This window comes from Thermobia domestica, chromosome 17, assembly GCF_964235325.1.
Source record: "Thermobia domestica chromosome 17, izTheDome1.hap1.1, whole genome shotgun sequence".
Lineage (NCBI taxonomy): Eukaryota > Metazoa > Arthropoda > Insecta > Zygentoma > Lepismatidae > Thermobia > Thermobia domestica.
Window position 1 is genome coordinate 29,267,220 of NC_137470.1, and position 26,789 is coordinate 29,294,008.

The 26,789-nt window shown below is 35.0% G+C and overlaps 1 protein-coding gene across 6 annotated transcripts in view; it reads right to left on the bottom strand.

Moving 5' to 3' along the window:
* LOC145674584 (myb/SANT-like DNA-binding domain-containing protein 3) overlaps positions 1–26,789 on the bottom strand; it is a 342,109-nt gene that overhangs the window by 95,254 nt on the left and 220,066 nt on the right. For 4 of the 6 annotated variants that reach the window (XM_081744778.1, XM_081744777.1, XM_081744780.1 and 1 more), the window contains one exon: positions 22,168–22,236. The gene's annotated coding sequence lies outside the window, so the exon portion shown is untranslated. Of the gene's footprint in view, positions 1–20,598; positions 20,720–22,137; positions 22,237–26,789 lie in introns of those variants that run through there. The other 2 variants (XM_081744783.1, XM_081744782.1) reach the window with 2 other exon arrangements.

A 26,789-nucleotide genomic window follows, 5' to 3' on the forward strand; every position in this document is an offset into this window, starting at 1 on the left:
AAACAACTTAAATATTAAAAAAATACAATTAGAGTGAAGCAGATCAACAATACGGGAGGAGAAGACATGTAGACGGACTTGAGGGACTCGTTTTCCTATAAAAGATGTTTCCCATTATCTTTTCAATTAAATATTAAATTACACACCTTACAATTTTCGGGAGGACGTATGGTAAGTAGCACTGATGGACAAGCAGACGTGATTGTAAAAATTAAAACAACAAACATTTAATGAAACAAAGATTCAACCAGCAGAATTGATTGATAATAATGTTGATCACAATATTTTAAGAGAGAGAAAAAATATTAACACTTGTAATATTTCTGAATTACATTATGAGCTTTTAAGGGTATAGTTGTAGTTACATAGTTAGCGTCAACCGTTGGGAAATATCATTACAGCCAGGGGACACCCACAAAGAGGTCCACCGGACCCGAACCCTAAAAAAATATTGTGTTTTGTCTGTACCAGGGAGCACTCATGGAAAGTCCATCCAATTTGGACCGCATGAAATCTAAGTGACTTGACGTACATATGTGCACTTCCTTAATAAAACTATACTTAACAGTGAAATTATTATTGGTTTATTTCCGAAGAACAAAGAAAAATTTAAATATATTGGCTAATCAGTAAGCGCAAGAATTTCTCTAGATTAGGGAAATTTCCCTCAAACTACGAACACTGCTTGTTATTGCTGCGAAACCCATGTAACTTTTACAGCATGAAACTAAAATATCAGGTTATCAGGAACATATTTTTTCTTTAGCATAGCACAAATGCACTCCCTTTTCGAAAGCAAAATATAAAAATTGTTCATGTGGTGCACAACTTACGCTACTTGGAAATTATTTATGGTTTGCTCGGACGCAGAATAACACCGTGTCTGTGTCTTGCAATATTGTACCCCTCCCAACTTTCGACACTCTGAACAAAAATTTCTGGGTGCACACCTGATTACAGTTTATACCTTAAGAATGTAACTACAAACTTCAGTTCATAAATAATACTAATACTAAGAAGAAGGAGGAAAACCAACAAACGATATTGAATAGTGACTTTTGAATAGGTATTATATGCGTAATTGCTTCAGTTTAGCAGTTCAAGAATTCGGCTTCTTTATTTTCTTTCCTTTCTGTTTTTTTAGTGTACCTTAATAATTTGCTCTGAGAATCGTAACTGTTCAAACATTACTACAGTATGCTATAAATAAAATAATAACAATAAGACTGATTTATCACACATATATAAACAAGAAAAAATACTACGTCAATAAGTGAATTACTTGAAAGAATACAAAAATAATTTACATTAATGAATCATTCAAATAAAAAAAAATCGCATACAGCGCAAGTAGAGAGGTTGCTATACTGCCCAAAATCACATTGGTCCAGGTATTTTATTACATTCAGGTACAAGACCATAGACCCATATTAAAAAAAGTCGATAGGCGGACGAATATAGACACTATTAAACATGTCGAATGTAAGCATCATTAAAATTGTTATGCGTAAATTGAGGCAAATTAATAACATCATTTTCATCCAGTATAAAAATTCTGGGGAGGGCCAGCTTTGCTTCTAGGGGGAGCCGGCACCCCCTGGACCCTCTCTAGTTCCGCCTATGTCCATTCCTGATATATGCTTTTGCAATGTGGAAGTGGTGATGCCTTGAGTCGCTCTCTCTCGCTCACTCTCTATTTATACAGAATATAAAAGTGGATGTATGTGTGTGTTTCAACATAATTCTGATATGTCTAGAGCAATTTTAACCATCTTTCTTACAATCTGGAAAAGAGTACTGTCGGGATACATATCAAAAATGCTAGAAACGGGTCGATATTAGTATCGAATCCATAGTTTCGTGGTCGCTTAGGTGAATAGCTCTACTTTCAACTCAAGTCCAATTAAGCTCCCATTAGCACCCAGGGTGGTTACGTAGCGACATAAAAATATCGACATCAACCGATATTAGAATCGAATCGTAAGTTTTCAGCGCCGCTAACAGTGCCGCATTTCCCATTAGTCCACATTAGTCCACATTTCACATTAGTCCCATTGCCTAGAGGGCAACATATTTGCAGCGTGCGAAGTTTAAAACTTGAATAATGTCTTAATTTTTTTCCTCATGAAAAAGTTAAAAACCAAGAGCAAATATACTAGTTCATGAACAATCCTCTTTTACTATTGTAATATGTTTAATAATAGCGTTAGAAATCTAAAAATAATTCAGAACATGTTTCACATTTGTTATTTTTTGTTACGTAGTTGTAGCTGTAGCATCTAGTGAGTGGTATTTAACTGTAATAAATTCACTAATTAAGCATATTCGAATTAAGTTTTATTTTTAAGTTAGGGATGAAGGGGCGGAGAAAAATGTAGTTATTGGGGACGACGAGAGCAAAAGTGCGTATGTTTATCGAGCTTATGTGCAGAGATCGGAAGATGCAGAAGATGAGGGGCAAGATTAATGAATTTCAACAGAGGTTGAAAAAGAAAAGAAAGAAATCAAATGGTGGACTGGAAAAAATGTAGCGTGAATTGCCGTGCCGTGATTGATTGCCGTGAGATCATCTTTTCTTGTAGTTATGTAGACCTTGAATTCTTTTGCTGTTTTATTTCGGTAATCCCCGGGAGAATATTGGGATGAGACTGTGCTTTTGACAATTTGTTTTTGGCAATACCCAGGAGTGTTGGGTTAAATTAGTTAGCCGGACATGGTGTTGATTTTGAATAATCAGAGAAAGTGTTGGAAAATAGAAAAACCAAATGAAGGATGTTACTATGTAGAAATAAATACTGTGTAATCGTGTTGATGTAGAAATGGAGCCATAAGTGGCTAAAGTTTTTTCTATGTTAAGGAAAGTTAGATCCAGTGTGGCAATTGATATTGTAATATCCTATGTGATGTTGTAAGCAAACAATTCCACACATCAGTGTTTACAAACACCACCACGTGGTTTGGCAAGAGGATCCCCCACCAGATGGATCTACAGTTACATGCAGACGACGGCTTCTGGCCCCTCCCACGGATCAGAAGACAACATCGGAGCAGCACCGCTACCGCCACCCAAAGGACCCTATGAATTCGATGGACAAAGGGAATTCAATACCAGTTTTCTGGTGACCCTTCTCCAGTCTGCTTCGGGACTTTAGGAGTAACCTAACCCCAGGGCCTCTAGTCTGCTTCGGGACTGCGACTATCCTTTCTCCTGGCTTAGCCTGCTTCGGGGCTCTGACTGGGAATCCTAACCTCAGTCGCTTAGACTGCTTCGGGGCTCTGTTGGCCATCTAACCTACCCACTGCTTGCTTCGGAGCTTTGGGCACCTAAATTCCACTCCTCTTAGCCTGCTTCGGGGCTCTGTTGGAGATCCTGTCTGCGACCTTACGGTCAAAGACCACCTATAACTAACCTTTGATATTAGAGAGATTTATTTGTACAGTATTTTGTAGAAATACTTTCATAGTGGAAATTTTATAATAAAATTTGGTAGTGGGAGATCGGTTCCGGACGCTCTTTTTATTAAATGATCTACCCAAAAATCCTATATGAGGCAAAGTTTTACAATATTTTAGGGTTTATGAGCCAAGCGTGGCTGTTGATAATAAGGTTGAAGAGCCGAGAGTGGACACTGTTATGTTAGGTTGATGAGCCAAGAGTGGCTTTTGATATTTTAGTGGCTTATGGTAATGCCAAATGGGATCATAGCTATTGTTATAGTTTTTGGAATTCAGAAAGGCTCCTGTTTAATTGAGTGCATTGGTGTGGGGGAGAAGAAGTCCGAACTTTTGCGAAAAATTGACTATCTCACAAGCCGTTGAACTAAGAGCTGATATTCAGCATATAACTCTTTATTAAAAATAAACAGAATATGTCCTGACATTTTTTAATTTGTGTTTTTTTTTTATGAGCGGGGGGTGCATTTTCTATATATTGGAAATTGGTAGTGGGTTGATTTGTAAAAATAATCGAAAACGATGTATATTAGTCGATAAACAAATTGAGTAATGAAAACTACAGTTCTTCGCATTTTATACCCACTGCTTTCTATTTATAATTGGAGAAGCTGGTGTTTAATATATGGAGCGTTCAGAATATAAGGCAACCAATCCATAAAGTTGAGAGAAATGGCCATAAAATTTGTATTCTAAACTTAATTACATGGGCATTTTCAATTAGTACGGCATGCTTAATTATATAGAAAATTAGTTTTTCTTTCTTTTTTACGTTCGTCTACTTTTCCTTGATTTGAGACTTTTAAATTTCATCCTATTTTCTACTGAAATGTGTATGTAAGGCAACAAAGAAATAATTATATGTAATAAATTTAAATTCATTTTAATTCGGAAGATGAGAAACACTTTACCATTGCATATCTTAAAGGTCAGGTCCACCAGTATTGTAACAGAGAGGTGCTTGACCATTGACCGTAGAAATTCAAACTCCGATAAGTGATAATTTCACAGTGTTGTTTTATTACAAGTGTAACCTCTTTAGTCAATGGAAAGGAGGACGTGGATCATGGGTCAGAGTTGATGACTGTGGCTTTTTGTGGGTCGGATTTGGTCGCAATGGTTCAGAGTGGTTCATAGTTGGTGGTGGGTCAGAGTTAGGGGTGTTCCGGATTCCGGAATTCCGGAATATTTCGGAATGAAAATCTTAATTCCGGAATCGGAATTAAAAATTTTCTCATTCCGGAATTCCGAAATTACGGAATTCCGGAATCTCGGAATTTCGGAATTCCGGAATCTCGGAATTTTGGAATTCCGGAATCTCGGAATTTTGGAATTCCGGAATCTCGGAATTTTGGAATTCCGGAATTTCGGAATTCTGTAAGTTCACTCCGAAACATTCGAAATCTCGGAATTGCGGAATCTCGGAATTTCGGAATTCCGGAAGTTCATCCCGAAATTTCGGAATGCATGAATCTCGTAATTCCGGAATCTCGGAATTTCATCTAGAAATTTCGGAATTTCAAAATGAGAATTTTGGTTTAGCACTTCCGAATCTGAAATTCAGAATGCCGAACGACTGTACGTTGTTCCAGCATATCAGAATCTCGGAATGTTGAAATTTCTGAGTCATGGCAATCGAAATTGTAGAACCAAGTAACTGGATTTTGAAATTTTAGAGTTCCTTGATTTCATAATTACAAAAGTTCAGAAACTGGAATCTTCAAATAACATGATTATGAGATAGACATCAACTCAGACAGATATAATGATGAAACTTACTTCCTTTCACACGTTGTCAGTGGTGGCTATACTCCGTCCTTCTGCGGAGCGGAAAGTTCTTAGCCATGGTACTCATTGAACAAAATTTAAAAACTTCATTTATTGGTTCTTGTCTTTTTAATGTTCCCCAAAGGCAGGTTCTATGACATTTATACATGGTTGCTAGCTGGGCCACCAGTGCAATACGGAAAGAGTATCAACTAGTTCCTTCCCTGTCTGCTTCAAAATGACATATAGAAAATGGAAAATTTAGAACCACGGTGAATACATAAGTTGCGAGTTTCATGTTCGTTACCCACACATTTACTTGCACACTTAAACTGACATTCCTCTGCTATTATTCCACCCTCTTACTCCTTGATGTTTAGAAGCCAGGTTCGCAAAACGTAGCTGAAATGATCGTTCTTCGCACGGTCAGAATAAGTTTATGAAAAATAATTAAACCCCCAATTCCCCTTACGATACACATTTCAACGATTGTTTACACGGTTTACCCCGAAAACTATGGATTCGACACTAATATCGGTAGTTTCCGGTTATTTTTACATGTCACCTCTTGCCACTCCAACCATAAGGGTGTTAGGGGGTCTTGAGGGCTTAACTGAAATTTAAACGACATCGAGTGTCAATGTTCAACTCAGCGACCTAAAATAACTATGAATTCGACAGTAATATCGGTCGTTTCTCATTATTTTTGCATTTAACGCTCTTTCAACTCGCCTCCTTGGGAAGCTAGGGGGTCTCTCACACACAATTTGTTTCCAGGTTGTAAAGTTATATGTTTAATTTAATAATTGAAATTGCGAAGTTTAATTGAAATTGCTTCGGGCGTTCCAGAGTTATGTTGGAACAAACATACATACATACATTTTTATAAGATAAAGCATGTAGTTCTTCTCCCTCATAACTTTCTTAGTTTTTAATTTCTTGTATTTGGAAAATGGAAACTTTTCAATAAAAACGTGGTTCGGAGCTCACATACATAGTTGATTCCGTAACTAGCTGATAGTAAATAGTTTTTCATAACGTAAGCCTTGCATAATGCTATTACACACAAATATTAACTGTTATACCATGCTATCTTTTTTTAATACATAAAAAATAAACTTTCCTTAGTGTTAAATGTATTTTGTATTACTATAAAGAAGAAATAAAAATATAATAGATCTAAATTAATGGAGAATTGAAAATAGAATATAAGAAACATTCATATATTTATAATAATTGTAATTAATATTTGTAAAAACAGTGGAGAAATAGACAATCTAGGTTTCAACACAAAGTAATAATGAAATGCCATATCAATAGAATTATAATACTCTCATGTTTCTTTAATTTAATTTAAAGAAACCTTTAATTTTAGTGTCTACATTAAAAAAAACTATCATAATCGTACAGCTTTATATAGTAGCGGACTGTTACCCTTATAATCTACCTGTTCATATGATCAGTAAAACAAATAAACAAACAAAAAAAAACTTATTCTCTTTAAAGATATTGGTCAATGCTACTTAAATTTCGTATAAATTTCCATTGATTAGAATATACATTATTACAATTAATTTACAAAAACTAAAAAATATGCATTACCTCAAATCCAATACTATCATTATTGATTCAAATATACATTATTACAATTAATTTACAAAAAGGTAAAAAAAAATATATATATATATGCATTACCTCAAATCCAATACTATCATTGTACACCTTGTTTAATGCTTTTCGGAACACGGTACTCAGTTATAGAACGAAATAATATCGTATATATTTGATGGTTGCCATTAAATCTGATTGTATGTGTAAATTAGTTCTACTACAAAATTCTACTTTTGAAAATAAAAATAAATTCAAATAGCATTTTTCAGTCTGGTTATTTTACTTAGATATACATAAAAGATAGAATGAAAGTGTACGTTAACTACAAATTAAAATAAAAACTACTTATCACTATTAAACATAAGGAAATTTTATACAAATAACATAATAATAATAATATACATTACACATATTTAACATGTAACATTAGAAAACTAAGGGAATGTTATACTGTACAAACGACATTTTAAATACGAAATATTATGAATTTTATGAACTATATCAATTGAAACATTTGTTCAAATATAATAATGTATTAGTTGAAACATTTTTGTATTATTAACGTTATGAAACCTAACAAAATGTTATTTTAACAATATGTAGATACATCTATACAGTTATGACACTAGTAACTATACCTTTCTCAGTAGCTTAACTCTTTTAAGATTTATAGCGACTTCTGTTACTATGGCGTAGTATCGCCTTTGGCCGCTTATTTAGGTTCTATAATAGGTATTTAAGCCGTTTTCTTATTGGTCAAGTCAATGATGGCCCTAAGAACACCCCAGATGCGTTTTGGAACCGGATGATCAACTTGGCTGCGCCAAGTGGGGGCGCAGGGGCGTTTTTCCTTTTTTCTTAAGGCAAGTTAAAAAAAAATCACGTCTTTATTTTTCAAGATATCAGATTGAAACTTTACATATGAATTATGTGTACCTCTGCAAATTTCTTCTGAATATATATATTTTTTGAGATCCCTACGTGAAACCGGGCCTGGGGCCGAGGGAAGCAATTGTTCCGAGAGGGCGATTTTTTAATGAAAAATTTCCGGTTTTCCCCGATTTTTCCGGTTCAGGTGTATGATACGGACATGTAAATCGTACCGTTGGAAAGGGCTCGATATACCAAAGAAAATGAGCCATGACTGTTGCACAATATATATATATATATATATATATATATATATATATATATATATATATATATATATATATATATATATATATGTGTGTGTGTGTGTGTGTGTGTGTGTGTGTGTAAATATAGGCCTATATAGGGCCTAAATTCAGACTTTCAACAATTTTTTCCGCCCTTTGTTTTCAAGATACAAGATTGAACTTTTGCACACGTATTATGTATATATATATATAAGAAAAAAGCTTCAGATCTTTACATAAACGCAGGCCCGGATCCGAGGGGCAAAGTGTTTTGGCTGGATTTCTCAAAAAATAAATAAATAAATAAATAAAAATTAAAAAAATGATGTTTTTTCCCGAATTTTACGGTTCAGGTGTATGATACGAACATGTGAGTGGTACCGTTGGAAAGGGCTCATTATACTGAAGAAAATGGCGTTTGAACCATGACTCTAGGTGAAGTAGTAATAAACAGTATATTTTTGAAGTACAGTATATATATATATATATATATATACGAAAAGAATGGATTACCTTCAGACTTTCAAAAATTTCTCCTGACCTTAGTTTTCAAGATACAAGATTGAAATTTTGCACACGTATTATGAACACAACAACGTATTTTATAAAATAATAATTCAGATCCCTACGTGAACCCAGGCTTGGGCCAGATGGGCGCAAAAATTTCGATTTTTTTTCGAAAAGTCTCCTGCTTTTTCCGTTTCCGGTGTATAATACGCACAATCGAGTGGTACCGTTGGAAAGTATGCTTTATCCTAAAACAGAAAACGAAGTATGAACCATGATCCTACGATAAATAGTAAGGAAGCAGTAGCTGTAAAAGTATAAAATAAAGTGTAAAGTATAAAATTTACCTGAGAAAGGGGAAATCCTAAACGAGTTAAATTTATCGCACCTATAAAAGTCAGGTGTTGATTTATGAATCCCCTGTTATACTAAGTCAATAATGTGAAACAATGAGAACATTTAGCTTATATTAAATAGCATTTTAAAATGATTTTGGGACAATAGCTTTGTTCATAGACAAAAATATTAACTGTTCAGCATGCTCAGCGGTAAGAGATGCTCTATAATCTGTCACTACATTGCCACCACAGTTGAAAACTCTCTGACTTGGCACGCTCGTAGCAGGAATACACAAATATTTTCTCGCTAATTTTGTTAATCTTGGAAGATGGTGGGAATGGCTATTCCACCAAACAAGTTTCTCTTCCTCCAAATCTGCATCCCCAAGCCTTAGGTATCGGTTTAATTCTTCTATTTGACTGTCTTCTTTATCGTTCCTGTCACCAAATTTCCTTCGTTTTAGGTAACTGTCAAATCCTTTAGTACCAACATTCCCTTGATCATCTTTTTTAGGACTTCCTGCTGGAATAAATCTCAACTCATTCAGTACTCTACCTTTTATTATCTCAGTATCTTCACCCAAATGATCTTTAAACCTGGGATCTAAGAATGTACACATTTTCAACAGTATTCTGCTTTCTTCATCCTCCTCGTATCGGGATTGCAACGGAGACAAAATTTCCATTTTCATGCTTCTTTCAATTTCTTTGAGTGTTGCTTCTAACATCTGTTCACTATCTTCTTCTTCAGTCAAAGAGTCATGCAGCGAAAAATGTGTTTCCTGTGTACTTGCTTCGTCTTGTTGTGATTTATCTTCTATCTGTTGAGATTCTTCGATTTGAAAATCTTTTAAGATTTGTTCTTATAATGGCCATATGCCCGATGTTTCAGCTGACGTACTGTCACAAAGCATTTGTAAGGGCGATAATAGGGTCATGATCATATTTAATAATTCTATTTCCTTGTTCTGAAGGATAAGGTTTTTATGTTTTGTTCGGGATTTTGCTATTGCTTCTTGATTTGTTAAAGCTACCTGTATCAAAGGAAGAGTAGACCACCACCTTGTTGGCGTGCATGACGGAAGTACTTTGCGCGGGACGCCTAATGCATCTTGCTCTTCTTGCAGCGCACGTCTCATTTTGCTGCTGCGACTCGTAATTTGTCTAAGTTTACGAAGTTACCTAATAACTTCATTGACTGGATGTAGCTCAAGGGCTTTGTTCACTCCAATATTTAAAGTATGAGCGAAACAGCTCAAATGTTGGAAATCACTCAAGTCAACAATGGCCTTTACAATATTGGCACTACTGTTGTTACACAACGAACATTTTCAGTTGGTATTTCCGACATATCTATACTAAAATATAAAACCTCTAATAGATTTGATTTCGGAAAATCGGAATTCCGGAACTTCATCGCAAATATCGGAAGTTCGGAATTCCGGAATCTTGGAACGCGATCCGAAATTTCGGAAGATCGGAATTCCGGAATCTCGAAACAAGATCTGAAATTTCGGAAGATCGGAATTCCGGAATCCAGAACACGATACTAAATTTCGGAAGGTCGGAATTCCGGAATTTTTAAACTCCATCGGAAATTTCTGAAGATCGGAATTCCGGAATTCCGGGATCTCGGAATTTCGAAATTCCGGAATTCCGAGATTCCGAAAATTCCGAGATTCCGAAAATTCCGGAATTCCGAGATTCCGAAAATTCCGGAATTCCGAGATTCCGAAAAACGGAATTCCGAAAAATTCCGGAATTATCGACATTCCGAATTCCGGAATTGAAATCTCAATTCCGAACACCCCTAGTCAGAGTGGATCACGATGGACGATGGGTCAGAGTGGGCCAATGGGTAATTTAGGTGTTGGGTGATAGTGGGTCATGGTGGGTCGTGGATTACATTTTCATTGACCCACACCATCTCTGGTTAAAATTGTACTAAAGAGAAGAGGCACCGAAGATGCATGTCGGCTATTATTCTCAAATTTTGCACATAGATACTACCCCACCAGAAAGCAATAAACCTGAAATGGTTCACGGTACCATCTCCTAGAACTCGAGATGTAGGGGTTTGTCTGATTGGCTAAATTAAGACCTCAATGATTTATCCTTCAACAAACAAGCTTTTTATGATCGTTTCCTTGGGGAAGTCAGAAGAACCCGTGCCTAGTAATCGTAATATTGACAGTTCGTGTCCACCCCGGGGTATTTGTTTAGTGTTTTTTTTTGACTCACCTAAATATAAACAAATCACACATATAGGCAATTTAACATATCTTTGGAGAGTAATTTTGTAGTTCGTTGGCGTTTCGTCGCGTCTCTGCCAATGGTAGTAAAATTTTCAAAATGGAACTGGGGCCACCAGGGATCGTCGCTGCGGGACCACAAATTTTTGGCGAGAGGTCAATAGTTGACCATCTGTAGTCCACTGACGCTTACAGCTTAGAGTAATGAACGATGTCTTTGCCTTGTAGACTTCATGACTACGGACTTATTATTATTATTATTATTATTATTATTATTATTTGTAGTGATAGTAGTATAATTGATAATATAATAATTATATTGTCTATGTATTGTCTCGGTAGGACTACAAACAGGATTTGGGTCGTTTTGGCCGAGTCGAGTTGGAAGAAAATTTTCGCAGCGAGTCCTAGAGTAGACCACAAAGATGTCTGTTTCGAGTCGAGTCGAGTTTCAAAGAAAAGTCACTCGTTCCCATCCCTACTAATGAGAGCTTAATCGGAGTTAAGCGAATTCGAAAGTCACACTATTTCTCTAAGCGACCCCGAAAACTATGAATTCGACACTAATATCGATCATTTTCTAGCAATCTTTTATATGTATCCCCCTCCTATTCGCCATAGGTAACCCAACAGCCCTCTTTTTCAAACTATAAGAAATGTGGTTAAAATTACTCTAGGCCAGTGGTTCTCAATCTAATTAATATCACGATCCCATTTTATCACATCCTCTTGCCAGCGACCCTTTTATAATTTGTGTTTTATAATAAGCTTGTGTGGGATTTTTAACATACCTATTTCTATAATAGTAGAATCCATTTCTTGTTTATAGTGAACAGTGCCGTGGCATGGAAAATCACCGCCCGGGGCGAGAGTATACGACGATGTCTCCGTGCATATGAGTGAGGTCGACAGACTAACTGCGAAGTGCCACCATGGTTGGCACGAAGCTGAATAAAATTTTCAAAAGTAAACCCTGCCTTTCCTTGGTTTTGAGCACATTTTATTACGTTTCTCCTTCTATTTTATATATGTGCACATGCACCTTCCTAACATGAGTAACACACTTCCTCCGAAATTTGTGCCCCCTTTTCTCGGCGCCCGGCACTGACTGTGGATTCAATAACTGTAATATCTATATTCCCAACGACGAAGGTGCTGGTTCAAGATGGATGTTAAACTCCTTCATTGAAGAGCTCATTAACATATCTGATCTAAACCCACAACTTCTTGACCAAATAATAGAATGATCATGCGACAAGTCTTTGCAACTGGTTTTCTGTAACGAAGACTTGGACAAGTTCTGCCTGATGAGGAGAGAAGAATATCCTGGTCTGGTATCTGCTGCTTTAAAAGTAATAATTCCATTTGCTATATCGTATCTGTGCGAAAGTGTGTGTGTTTTTCATGGTAAACATTAAAACAAAGACAAGAAATCGGTTATCAGTTGAAAATGGCTTGATAATGTTCATCACGAAGATTGAACCGGGCATTGCTGCACTAGTGAAATTACACCATGCTTAGGTATCTCATTAGGTTTCAACTTTAATTGTATTTCAATGTGCAGGTTTTGTTGCATGTGTATTTTTCTAGTATTTCTATATACAATTCTCATTAGTTTCATATCATACTCCTTCCATTTAAATTCATTTTTAAACAACTCTGCACCCTTTGAAAATGTTCAGTAGACTTATTTTTTATTGTTCTTTACAGTATGTATAAAAAATAAAAGTATGTCTATCAGAACAAAATTCAAAATAACATTTAAAAATAATTTCCGGTATTAGATTCTAACTATATTTATCTCTTTCGCTTATCTTCGCGACTCCCTAGGGGCCGCGACTCCCAGGTTGAGAAACCCTGCTCTAGGCATACATGAGTTATGTTGGAACATAAATACATACACTTTTATATGTATAAATGCAGATAAAAGAGGATTGAGAGAGAGCGATTAAGGTATTGCCGCTCTCAATCTCTTCACTTTACTTTTGCGAGTCGTGAATTTCTTACGTGACAGTTTGGGGTTAGCTTTTTTTTTTTTTTGTCCTGAACCACGATCCGATTTTCTATATGCTCTACCTAAATGCTGTAATGCGAATATTGAGAAGTTACCTGCGTATGAAAATAGCTGCAAATAAATACATTACATAACTTATTTATTGCTATTACACGATTTTCTTAATTTGTATTTAATATTCACATATAACTTACTGACGTTCTGTCAATACCTCACATGTTATATTATAAAGATAAGTATTACTTATGTCGTGAAATGATATGAATACATATATTCAACTGATATATATACAACTGATGAATTGTAATGTAATTATTTTACATAATTTTCATGCATTGAGGAAAGTAAAATATCATAAAAGAATCTCACCTGAACGGGTATCGAACTCACGATTTAAACGCTCAGGGGTGTACCACTGAACTAACATGACCGCTTTTCGGAAGCTGTTTCTGAAATGTAACTGAGCTCATATGTAAATGCTCTTTTCCGTGTGGAAATCAAAATGACGAAACGAGAGTGTGAATACGTAGTTTCGAAATATTGTATCATTAACTATTTCAATCAATGTTACTTTTTTTCTACACTTAATACCATTTCAACATGTCTTATTATATTTAACAGAAGGAGAAACATATTTCTATATTTTTCCCGATTGCTAAGGTTGGCTTGGAGGTTTGAACCAGCAGCTTTAGTTTACTGTTTTCCGAAGATACCCGAAGTTGGACTTCGAAAGTGTTCATCTCAAAACAGCTACCATTATATCGCTCAATCTGTTTGGTATATGGTATATGTTTTCATACATGTAAAGTCAGTATAACAATTCATTCTTTAAACAGCTTTTCGTATGTATTAATATTCTTTTATAAAAACTGTTTTTAATATTATTATTACGGCGCACCATTTTCAGATTTCTTTCGAGAGTCGTTGACCAAGTCGTTCCCCACAATAGGCGTCTCGTGCAAGTAACCAATCACAGGTCAGGTACTAGCTTTTACCTATTGCTTCCTGCTCACAGCTCAGAACATTGGTAACTATGGATAGACGTACAGCAGTAATTACTTTATGGGAGTCTGAAGGCTATTCTGCAACTGCAGCTAGCAGGCGAGTAGGTGTCCCGGCCTCTACAGGAAGGCGATGGATTCGGAAATATGGTGCTAGAGGTCAGACTGGTAATTTACGATCTCCTGGTCGTCCGCATGTGTCAACCGAAAAGGAAGATGCGAGATTAGTAAACGAAGCCCGGTTAGACCCACTAAGGACGTCTAGACAGCTAAGGGAAGCTTCTCTCTTTCCTGGTAGTAAGCATACAGCTCTACGAAGGTTTCGTCATGCTGGGTTACGTGGCTGTGTTGCTGCCGTGAAGGAAAAACTCTCAGACGACCACAAAATTTACCATCTCGAGTTTGCACAGGCGAATGTGGGTTGCAATTGGGAAAACGTAGTTTTCACAGATGAATCCATATTCACAACATTAAATGAGGGACGCCGTTTTGTGTATCATCCGAGAGGCACCCGATATGACCCTGGATATGTGGCTCCTTGCAATCGCAGTGGCCATGTATCTATTTCATGTTGGGGATGGATTTCCAGTCGCGGAGCAGGACAGCTTCACAGAATTGAAGGACATCTGGACAGTGCTCAGTACTTAGACATTATGAGTAATATCATGGTGCCATCTGTACGAGTATTTCAGCCTGATGGTGTAATTCAGTTCCAGCAAGACCAGTCGCCAATACATACTTCCCGTGTGGTTCAGGAATGGTTTGCAGAGCAGCCTGAGATTGATTTAATTGACTGGCCGCCTCGTGGAGCAGACCTCAATCCCATGGAAAATATGTGGATAGAAGTGAAGCGTACTCTAAGAGACAGTTGGCCTGAGGCAGATCCACCAAGAACTCAGGATGACCTGTGGCATCTTGTTTCCGGAGCATAGCTGGAGGTAGGGGAAGGAGATAGATTTGTCACCCATTTAATAGATTCCATGCCCAGAAAAATGGGGCGTGTAATAAATTCAGAAGGGTCTTGGACACAATATTAATGTTCCCGTCTTAACTCCCGAAAACAGCCCTTTTCAGGGCTACCTAAACGCTTCTGAAAATATTTCTAGAAGTAAACCACTCCTCGTATCCGATTTCAGTGCAATTCTACTAACAAAAAAATGATAAATCGCTGTAGGCTTTGAACTCAAGACCTCTTCATTGCCAAGCCCGTACTCTACCACTGAGCTAACATGAACACGCAACCCAAACACGACTTTCAATTTCTGGTATTCGATGACAATGATGCTCCTCTACTTTGCAAATGTTGTATTCAACTTGGGATATTCCGTAACACACACACACACACACACACACACACACAAACAAAGCGAGAGAGAGAGAGACGAATATACAAAAACATATTCAACGCATTCGAATGAGAATCGAAGTAATGACATACCATTCTAAAGAGAATTTCTGTTTCTTCCCGTGACGTTAAGGGGATCGGGAAAAATTAGTGTGTCTTGAAGCAGGATCCGACTTTGGATACTCTGTTTATACACTTTCTATATCCGTAGGAATATACTATATTTCACGAATGTAAATGATATGCTGTAATGAGAATATTGAGAAGTTACATCTTTATGACAGATAACTGCAAACAAATACACTACATAATTTATTTATTTCTATTGAACGATTTTCCTAACTTGCATTTAACATTCTCATATATAATACCGTCCTACTGTGAATACCTACCTATCTCAGATGTTATATTTTAAACATAATAATTACTATGTTCCGCAATGATTATGTGATATATATACAACTGGTGTATTTTAATGTAATTACTTTATATATTTTTCATGCATTGCGGAAAATTCAATTTCTTTAAAAAAATCATTGACCCACATGGGAATTGAACTCGTAACCTTAAGATCTGAAATCCGACAGATTACCAGTGAGCTAACACAACGACTTTCGGAAGCATACTTCTAGCGAAACATGTATAACGGTTCTCAAGAAAATTATGACATTCATATCCACTACAAACGCTGTCTTTGTTCTACTTTGACTTTTATTTTAGGACTCAGGCGATAATTATGTTCTATGTATTAACTTTGAGCATTCTTTTCCATATGGAAAGATTCATTTACGTATCTAAATGTTCTATCATGTATGAAGAGCTAAATGACAAACAAGCATGTGCTGACATTAATACAAGGTTTCGAAATATTGTATCATTAAGTATTTCAATCAATGTTGCTTTTTTTCTACACTTGGTAACAAGTCGTATTATATTTAAAAGAAGAAAAACATATCTTCAAACCTTTTCCCGATTGCAAACCCTGGCTTGCAGGTTCGAACCTGGTTTACTTTTTTCCGAAGATACCCGAAGTTGGACTTAAAAAATTTTTGCTTGGAAACAGCAATAAAGAATGCGCTCAACCCTTTTGAGACAAGGTGTACATAAGAACTGCAAACCTTATTAGAACCCTTTTTTTAACTTTCCAAAATTTTTTTCTTGCTTTTAATTCTTATAAAAGGTGCAAGAAGAATCTTAAACTATCTACAACTATTTTATTGGTTTATGTATACGTAGTCACAGAAAGCCAATGCGTCATACTTGGAATATTTTTTTTTTGTTTTTTGTATTTTATAATAATTAGATTGCTACCAAATTTCAATATGTACATTATTTCAAGTTGTAAGGAATAATGCTAATAATAATAATCCTATAGGGGTTTCGTGAAATAATAGGTTTCACAAAATTGATGTGAACAATAGTTAATATTTAGTTTCTGATAATATGTTCTTTATTGTAATAAAACCTTTTTTACCCTGTAGAAAGATTTTTTTATTGCTTAATGTACCCTATAAGCTTTGGTCTATGTCATGAGTGAGAGTGGTGTGTATGTGAATGTCATTTTAGGTTAAGGGTACATTTAGTTATATGTGGGAACCTAACTTACGTAATACTTGTTTTGTCAGCTCAAATCTTCGATATCTCAGATAGCAAGTAATAAGCTGTTGGAAGTGACTGATGAAGTTATCTGCGTAACAATGGAACTACAAGATTTTTTTCTAGTAAATCTCCTAAAAAAATCATAATTAGTAGATGATATAGTTTCTCATTTCCGACGAATTAGTCTATCTGCAATAAATCAAAGATGAAGTTTCTTTTATTTTCTTTATTTAATCACTAAAGATGAGTTAACATGTGTCGGATTGCATTGGGGTTTCACCTTTTTTTGGGTTCTCAGCACGGATTTTTTTTCCTTTCCAAGATTTATTTCTCATTTTGTGTCACGGGTGTTCAAGTTATTTTTCTCTAATTCTCGTCTTTCTCTAGTTTTCTTTTCATGTCTTGAAACCTTCTTCTCGTCCTTCCTCTTTTTCTTCATTTTTGTTTATACTCTTCCTATTTTCGAACTCCTCGTAATCAATAATGACGCAAATATTGTTGTATTTCAGATACACGGTCAAAATTGAACTAATCCAAATATTAGCCTTGAATAGAAAGATAATTATCATTAATTTGATGATAAATGCGCTTGTTAAACAACAATATTTGATAATTGGTCATTGCATGACTTACGAAGAGTTCTGGCGACCGTTTTTTTAAGTAGTAAATGCGAGCGACGCTACACAGATCACCAGTGGAATATTTTACCGCCAGAAACCCGACTGTTCCCCTCTCGCCGACCGCGTTAAAGTCCGACCTGGATTCAACTCTGACCCTATTTTACAAGATGTTTTAAAATAACACCGACAACGTTTGGGAGGTGAACAAATTAAAAATTATAGAGCAACCTACGGTCAACAGTGCACTGTTTTGAAGTTACAAGTTGCCGAAAACGTGAAAAAATTACATTTAAAGGTCAATTCCTCCACTGTTATGGGACCGATTGGTGTCGAGTCAAGACATCACTTAGAAACTAACACACGTTCTATCCAAATATCCATGTTTCAGAATCTCCCGGAATTTGCACAAGAATTGGAGAAGCAGCTGAACAGTACTCAGAAGGTTTGAAGTACTTTCCAACTGCCTCTGTAAAAACTGTTGCGCAAGTACCGGGGAATTCTGAAACATAGATGTTTAGATAGAACGCATATTAATTCCTAAATGATGTATTGACCCAACTCCGATCAGTCCCATACCAGTGCAGCAATGGACCTTTAAAGTTCATTTTATCACGTGTTCAGCAGCCTGTAACTCCGAAACTATGCACTTTTGACCATAGGCTGATCAATCATTTTTGTCTTATTTTCGTTTTAGGAATCACCTCTCAAACGTTGCCGGTGTTGTTTTAAAACACCCCGTATAACAAAGTTACTCCTTACCAAAGCATTTGGTGAAATCTAAAAATTGGTTTATTTCTTCATGATCTTTCGCAAAAATTTTAGAGTGGAAGAAATATCCATGTCATTCCGCACGAAAATTTGTACATTGGTAGAACTAACATATAAATTAAATATAAAGTTGCAAACAGGCTTAAAAGTGCAAAATAACTATTTGCAAGTATCAACAACTAGTCATTTTCGGGTTCTCACTAAAAGATAAATATAATAAATACGTTCTGATTTTACTATGTCTAAATAGACTTCCTTTCAGGAAAGATTTATTTGTTCATGAAATAAAGAAACTCATGAAATTTAGTGATACAATGTGTGACAATGTGTATACAAACTACTGTATAACAAACTGTATACAACTGTGTACAATGTGTATGTGTGTGACAGTGTGCCTGTGTTAACTTTTTCTGTCCCAGATTTGCGAGGGATGGGAACGAGACAAGACAGACTTTTCATTACAAAATTCGAGGCGAAACAGATTTCTTGCAATAGAAAAATATATGTTTTCCGAGACGAGACAGAATCTAATCTTGTCTCGTGTCCTTCCCTACTTCACTGTTAAATTATCACCAAACATAATTATCACTATGCGAAAATTAGCGTTGAATAAAACCTTAAATTAGTATTGTTACCTTGTTTCGGAGAATTTAACAAATATCACTCTGCCTCACCATATATATATATATTACCTAAACAAGATATCAATTCAAGCCAGTAACTAAAAAATCAGTCATGTTTTACCTTTGTAAATTGATAATATCACAGTTATTGAAAAATAACATAGGGAAAAATACAAAATATTTTTTTCTTTTGGTATAAAATTTCACTTACATTTTGTTCTCTGTTCAAGATATAGTTTGTTCTGAGTTTCGTTTTGTTAAAATCAGAATTTTGTTTGCAAAATTAAAGTCACAAACGACCATTTTGTGTAGAGCTTTTTACACAATTGTTAAATTTTATATTTATAAAATTTCCCCTTTCTTTATTGTTATATTGTGTCTCATGCTTGAAATAGAAAAGTTGTGTATAGCTTATTTAACTTTTTCTCTCTCTTGAATTTTCTACATTTAAGGTACAAATAGATACACACTTCCTGGTTCCTACCTAAATTGACAATTTTGTTCCACGAAATCTATTACGTTTTCAGAACGTTATTACTAACATTATTATTATTATTTTACTAAAACACATTTGTCTTGAAAGTTATTAATTACGTTGTACGTAAAGGAGGACTGTTCTATGACAGCAGGTGGACGATAGAAAGAGCAAAGCCAACGAGAATAGCATCAAACCCGCTATGGTATGTTCCAAAATCTCTCAAGGATATCAATCAAGGTTGCAGGTGTTTGTTGTTTGTAATGGTTATATGTAGCTACATATATTATGGATTTATTAGGATGCCACGTGACTTTGTAACTACCTGTAAAGCCACTACTCTTTTTTTAAATTTTTACTTTGGAGAGTCTTTAGTCGCTACTGTTCTTTATTAAACTTAGTGCGTTATCTTGCTTTTTAAGAATGTCAAAAATATCACGAGAACTAAATTATTAAAGAAACATTTCAAAATACAACAACTACTACTACTACTAATACTAATACTAACAATAATAATAGTAGTAATAATGATGATGACGATGATGACATAAAAACATATATTGAACACACACTGTAGATATTGAACAAAAAATATTTATATTTACTGTAACAACAAAACAGCACAATATAGGGATACAAATAATAATATAAAGAAGAAGAAGAAGAATACTTTTTTGGAATTACAAATAGGAATGTTGTGAATAGGTCGTTCCAAACATATTTTGCTCTCTCTCACTTTTCCATTTTTTATTTGTACTACTTTCTTCGCTTTCCTTTCTTCTTTGGATTTTCTCCTGAGCTTTTACTATGTAGTCGGGATCTCTACATTTCATTCCACGTGAGATTAACGGATCGACCATCTCTGGTAGCATGCATTGTTTAAAAAAACGACAGAGTTCAGGAAGCACAATATTATTCTATAAATCTTCATTCCTTACTACCTCCTCAATATATAGAGGTGTTTCTTCAATTCACACTACCAAATAGCATTTGTTTAGTTCGGCAACGTTCAGCTGTTCCAGAACTTGGTAGTAGTAATCAATATTTTGTTTTAGTTTCAAGCTTCCATCTGCCTGGACAAGTAAGAAAGATGCCCCTTTCCTTTTTCTTATTCCTTCTTGAACATCTTTGTTCCTGAGGGAAGGAACGCACTTGACTTCCAATAGTGCATTCTCTTCAACTACATACCCTGTAAATATGCAGATAATACCAATTATAATATGAATTATTGTTAGCCTGGCCTACTCTAGTTTGAAATGAATGTGAGGATTGAAGCTAAAGGGAGAAGGCCAAACCAAACTTAGAGAAATGTCTGAAATTTCTCTTATGAACATGCCCCTAAAAGTTAGGCTATTTTGTGTGCAATGAAAACTAAAACTAATTCAAGTTGTGATCAACGAGATTGGTCTCAATTTAGAGACAAGCTTTGCGTCACTTTTAGATCAATTTATTGGACATAGAGTTCAGTGTTCTTAGATTGGATGTCATTAAAATGTCTGAAAGATTGTCTAGGACAAAAAAAGGAAATCCGGCCAAAAGAACGACATATTTTGAGTACTACTGGATCCATGCTGCCAAGAGTCCTCTGCAGCTCTGTTTCGGATGTTATAAAATGTCCTTGGAAGAATCAAACTTGGTCATCGTAAAACACTTGATAGCAAGAATCGTTCGTAAAATTTCCAAACACTTTTAGACTTAAGTGAATTATTCTGTCTTGTTACTCAGTGCGTAGTATTGTCTCGAATAGTGACATGTTTGTCTGCTTACGATTTACGGTTCACCGCGTTTACTAGTTCGACGCAATTCTCTCTACAGTCCGCGCTCTCTCGGTTCCCGATCCTTTACTAACTCTTCTATTTCCAAGGAAACAATTTTATGTAACCGAAAACATGAGATTGCAGATTTTAGAGATGCTTCAAAACAACAATGGCTCCAGCCAGCACGTGGAAACTCTTGAGAAAACTCAGTTGAGAAAGAACATTCCGCTGACCAAGAATCTTTAAAAATCTCAAGACGCAATCTTCCGGATAATTTGAATTTTGTAAATATAAGAAATATCTGGAAGATGTGAATACAAAGATTCTTATAGTGTTACAAACATTTCCGTATACAACTCTGAAAATAAAATGTCGATTTAACAGTGATTATTTAACAGTTATATAATGACCTCATTATATAAATTCTCTTTAACGTAATATTACTAAGTTACAGTATTTGCTTTTCGTAACAAAGATAACATTTCATGAAAAATGTAAATAATTTTCATAACGCTATTTCCTTCTTTCTTGGGGGGCGCGGTGGCTCAGTGGTAGAGCGTTCACCTCTGGTGCTTGGGGTCCCGGGTTCGATCCCAGCCCCCGCCAAGTGAACTTTGTGGTGGACAAACACCGTGCTCGTGGGTTTTCTCGGGGTTCTCCCGTTTCCTCCCACTTTCTTCATTCCACCATTTCACTCATCTCTCATTATCACCGTCTCCTTTAGCCTAACCGGCATAATCGTGGGACGTTAAACTTAAAGATTTCATTTCATTTTTTTCCTTCTTTCTTTGTCAAGTAACATGATTTATTAATCACAAGTGATTATGCAAATAAAATTAAGTTAAATTACTTTCAATAATATAATGTATCGTGGCGTTACCAAGAACTGGATCCAAGTACCATAGCATCCAATAACATCCCCCGGCGATTAAACTTCGACACATTCGTGCTGTCGAAACGAAAGAAAATGTAGTTTACATGAAAATAAAATATGAATATATATAGTCTTGATATGATGTAAATAGATAAAATATTAAATGTAAAAATTCATGTTAATGTTTCAGTATCACTGTTAATGTTTCACTGTAATGTTCAGATACTAAGATAATAATAATAATAATACCAAAGTAATTAGATTGTTTAAAGTAAAATTACTGTCCTTTTTATATACATATATTGTGTAGATATTGTATTTTGCTTTATGCAGTACTAAAATTGTAATATCAGTTTCCGATCACAAAGACGTATTGAAATAAAGTTTGTATAGAAAGTTATTCCAGTACATGCTGCCATCTGCCGACATAAAAGCAAAACATTAAAACAACACCAGAGTGAACGACAGACGACTTCTAACAAGGAACCCTAGGTATCTATCAGAGCCCGATTTTCACGAAACTTTGTGTATAGAGAGAGTACCTCGGGAAACTCGCAAAGCCAAAATTGTAGCTGCACAGTCCAAGACGTTGGGACACTAGGGCCCGAGAAAGATCAAAAGTGGAACCTCAGTACATTAAGGACATGGTGAGAAAATGCACGTTTTTCTTTAAAACTAACTATTGTAGCAACAGGAAATGAGCATACATGGATACGAGATCGTCGATATGATCTGTAAAAAGTTATAAAAAGAATATCCGCCATCTTGAAAGAGGCCATGTTGAAACTGGTGTGATTAGTGTAAATGAGAAGAGGGTCATCCGATGCATTAATTTTAACGTAAATAGTTACAAAAACCTGTTGGTGAAGTCTGTTGTGGTATTACATTATTCCTGTGCTTTAGGTACAAGATGAGCAAAGTGTACCTTACGACACTCAAGCAGATGCAGATTATGCAGCGCTATGAGTGGGATCAGTGGAACTAGAAAACCGATAGAAATATAATTTTAGCACTACATCATTTATGTCACAGTCACCATGTAATTGGTGTGGATGTGGTGATATGACGGGTTCAATCTTCATAATAATGTCATGGTTGACATTAGCTTGTAACTTTTTATTAGACATGACTTAATTCGAACAGAAATCAGAACGTCATATCAGTCCACCTATAGCGTTCCACACCCTGCATCTGCTCGAGTGTCATGAGATACACTTTGCTTAGCTATCTTGTACCTAAACCACTCTACCAGAAGCACAACAGGTAATAATGTAATCCCACAACAGACTTCACCAACAGGTTTTTGTGACTATTTACGTTAAAATTAATGCATTGGATGACCCTCTTCTCATTTACACTAATCACACCAGTTTCAACATTGTCTCTTTCAAGATGGCGGATATTCTTTTTATAACTTTTAGCAGATCATATTGACCATCTCGTATCCATGTATGTTCATTTCGTGTCGCTACAATGATTAGTTTTGAAAGTCGCTACAATGAAAATTCTTATACCGTTGGATTTATGGTAAAATTTGCTATTAATAATGTGTCACTGTTATGCGTTTTGTTTAAAACTTTTGTCTGATTCAAAATGGCGGATCTGAACATGGCCGCCATCAAGGCAACTCTTACCATAGACCTAATATTTATCCACCTGTTTTTTATTTAATTATTATCATTAACACAAAATTTACAAGGTGGGGTAAAGGACTAATAAATATGCTGCAACAATATTTAATTTCCCTGTAACGTTTTACCAATTGCGCATAAATCAAAATTAACGTCACCATTGTTCTTCTGATTAAATTTGCGCCTTAAATCATGTATCACATGACCCTATTCCTATTTTAAAAACTTAACCTTAATTCAAAATGGCGGATTTCAAGATGTCCGCCGTCAGGTATACCCTTACTATATGACTTCTCCCTAGTCCTAATATGTGCCCATATATTTGTTATTCACCTTTTGTCGTTACAAGAGGTCTCACAGAGCTTTTACCTCCAACTGTATGAAGACTATTCTGTACTTCCATGTCATGTTCTGGTAGCTGTATCTCCTAAACCCCTGGAGCTTCGCACCTATAACTTCACTGAAATACTGACCACATTTAGTACTATTTTCTCATATGTGTCTCAGTCAGCAACTCGATTCACCCAAACGTAAGGTTTACTTGTGAGAAAGTGGTTTGTAAATTTTGTTGCGGTGTGTTGGTGAAAGAAGATTTATTCGAATGGTCAGTGTTTATTATGTGAGTGTTTGACCCTGCTAAGCCTTGACCTTGTGCATATAGATGTAGGCTGGTTTGCGTTGCGCAAGAATGCGTTTGAATGAGATCATGTTGAGGCATGAGTATTGTTGATATATGGTCATTAATGTGATTAGGGGTAGGGTCTTTGTCCACAACTTTCCCACTGATGGTATATATGTTCGATGCATTGCCCTGATAATTAATTCTATTCTTTATTTTCTTTCTTTTTAGTTTTTTCTCTCTCCTGATCCTGCATATTTAAATACAATAAGTGTTAGGACCATAAGAGCACCTGATACTAATATCACGATGAAAATGATTTCCCGAGTCTGCAAGTTCTTTAACGAAACACGTAAAACTGAGTATAACTAAAATGTATGAAATATTAGGCGAAGTAATTAATTAAATAATTTGATCATGACAGGTTCTAGATTGTAGGTTCTAAATTGCTTATTTTAACTTGTTTGTTCCATATAGCTCGTGGAAGTAGAAAATTAAATAAAATTAATAATACAAAACGGTATCTTAATTCATAAATAGTATGAACGCTTAACCATTATCTATTCTAAATTATATTTTAGTACAGCATCTAAAATCGAATATTTAATCGATTTTCTCAAACTGTATTTATTATTATAATTCTCATTTTGAATGGCAACTAATAGATATGCTCAGCATATACTCAAGCCATGGATTAATGTTCGTCGTATTTAATTAACTAATAACTTATTAATCAACTAATAATTATTCAAATAATTGGTTGCTACAATTGTTATTTTAATTAATTTCCTTGAGTATCAAGTATTGATAGTTTCAGCTTCTTATTTCTGTTTTTTTTTAGTTTAAATTGAGACATTACGTTGCTTTCTATAAGATGTTGAATTTGGCGTACTTGGGAACAATAAAATTTATTTCGGACAATACAAACAATAATATTTTTTTTACTAGTAGTGAGGGATACCATCTGTGCGTTATTTGTTTGCGTATCCCCCACATACTTGTTGATTTAAAAAAGGAGATACTTAACAAAAATGTATATATTCAAAATATGATCAATTGTTATTGAGCTATATGGAAAATCAGACAAACTGACTTAAAAGGTCATAAAATTTTGTGAGTCAGTGTGTAATGAACTTATGCGCTGGAATAATGCTAGATGGCTAAGTGTGTACAATTTATGCGCACGGAAACCTAGATAGGCCAGTACCATAATTAATTTCTATTTAAATATCAACTTATTCTTCACTCTTTTGTTTACATCGTTACTTCAATGTATATATATATATATATATATATATATATATATATATATATATATATAATTAAAATGTTTTTTGTTTTAAAATAATTGTTATAAAATCAAATTCGATCATGAATTCTATATTATCTCGTTGAAATTTTACGTACGTGCGTACATTCGCTAGCATTTATTTCTAATCCTTTGCTATAAGCAGCCTACATTCGTTTAGCGAAATTAAAGTCCACAGCCTCAAATAGCAGATAGAAATAAATGTAATACTTCAAGTTGATAGACCTCTTTTTTAAAAGATAACTAAATTTAATCATTTTCCGGGCCAATACTCGGTTTTTTTTAAATTGATACCTAAATTTAATTGTTTTGTTTATGAATTTCTATGTTGAGGTTTTGAAGCCACTTTTTTATTAAAATATAAGATTACCGATGACATTATATTGTCTTCAAAAGACATCCCATTTCCTGAATGTGTAAAAGGTGTTATATTTCTGAGAAGATATCTCAGCCCTGCGCACCGACTCGCTCGGGAAAAGAAATCAATAATAATACCATACGATAATCAATATTTCTTTTAACTTAGTCTTGACATTCCTCATTATATAATTTTAATCTTCGAATGTCAAAGGTATCAATTTTAGTTTGTTTTTTTCTCGTTCACATATCTTGTATGATTTATCACTTACTTTTTCTAATATTTAGCCTGTAAGTTTAGACTTGTTCGAAAACCAAGCTGGCATTTCGGGCTTTTGTCCTAATTCCCTAATTAATACTCTTTGACCTGGAAAAAAGTTTCTTGTTTAATTTCTTTTCCATATATCGTCTCTGCTGCTTCTATTGTTTTTGTAAGTTTTTGTATGCAATATCACGGGCTTCCCTTAGTGCTGTAAATCGTTCTTTGTTTTCTTGATGGTTGCAAGTGTGAAGTAACTGAAGTAACTATGTATTCGATATTAAGAAACATGAACTTTTGAAAACTTTGAAAGAAAACTTTGACTAGAAGTGTACATTCTCAGACACCTGTTGTAAATGCATATTTGTTAAATAAACTCGACTAGCTTCCTTCTTTCCTTTCCGCATACCTTCAAGCACAGACTGATACTTCCCGATTAGGTCATCATTCTTG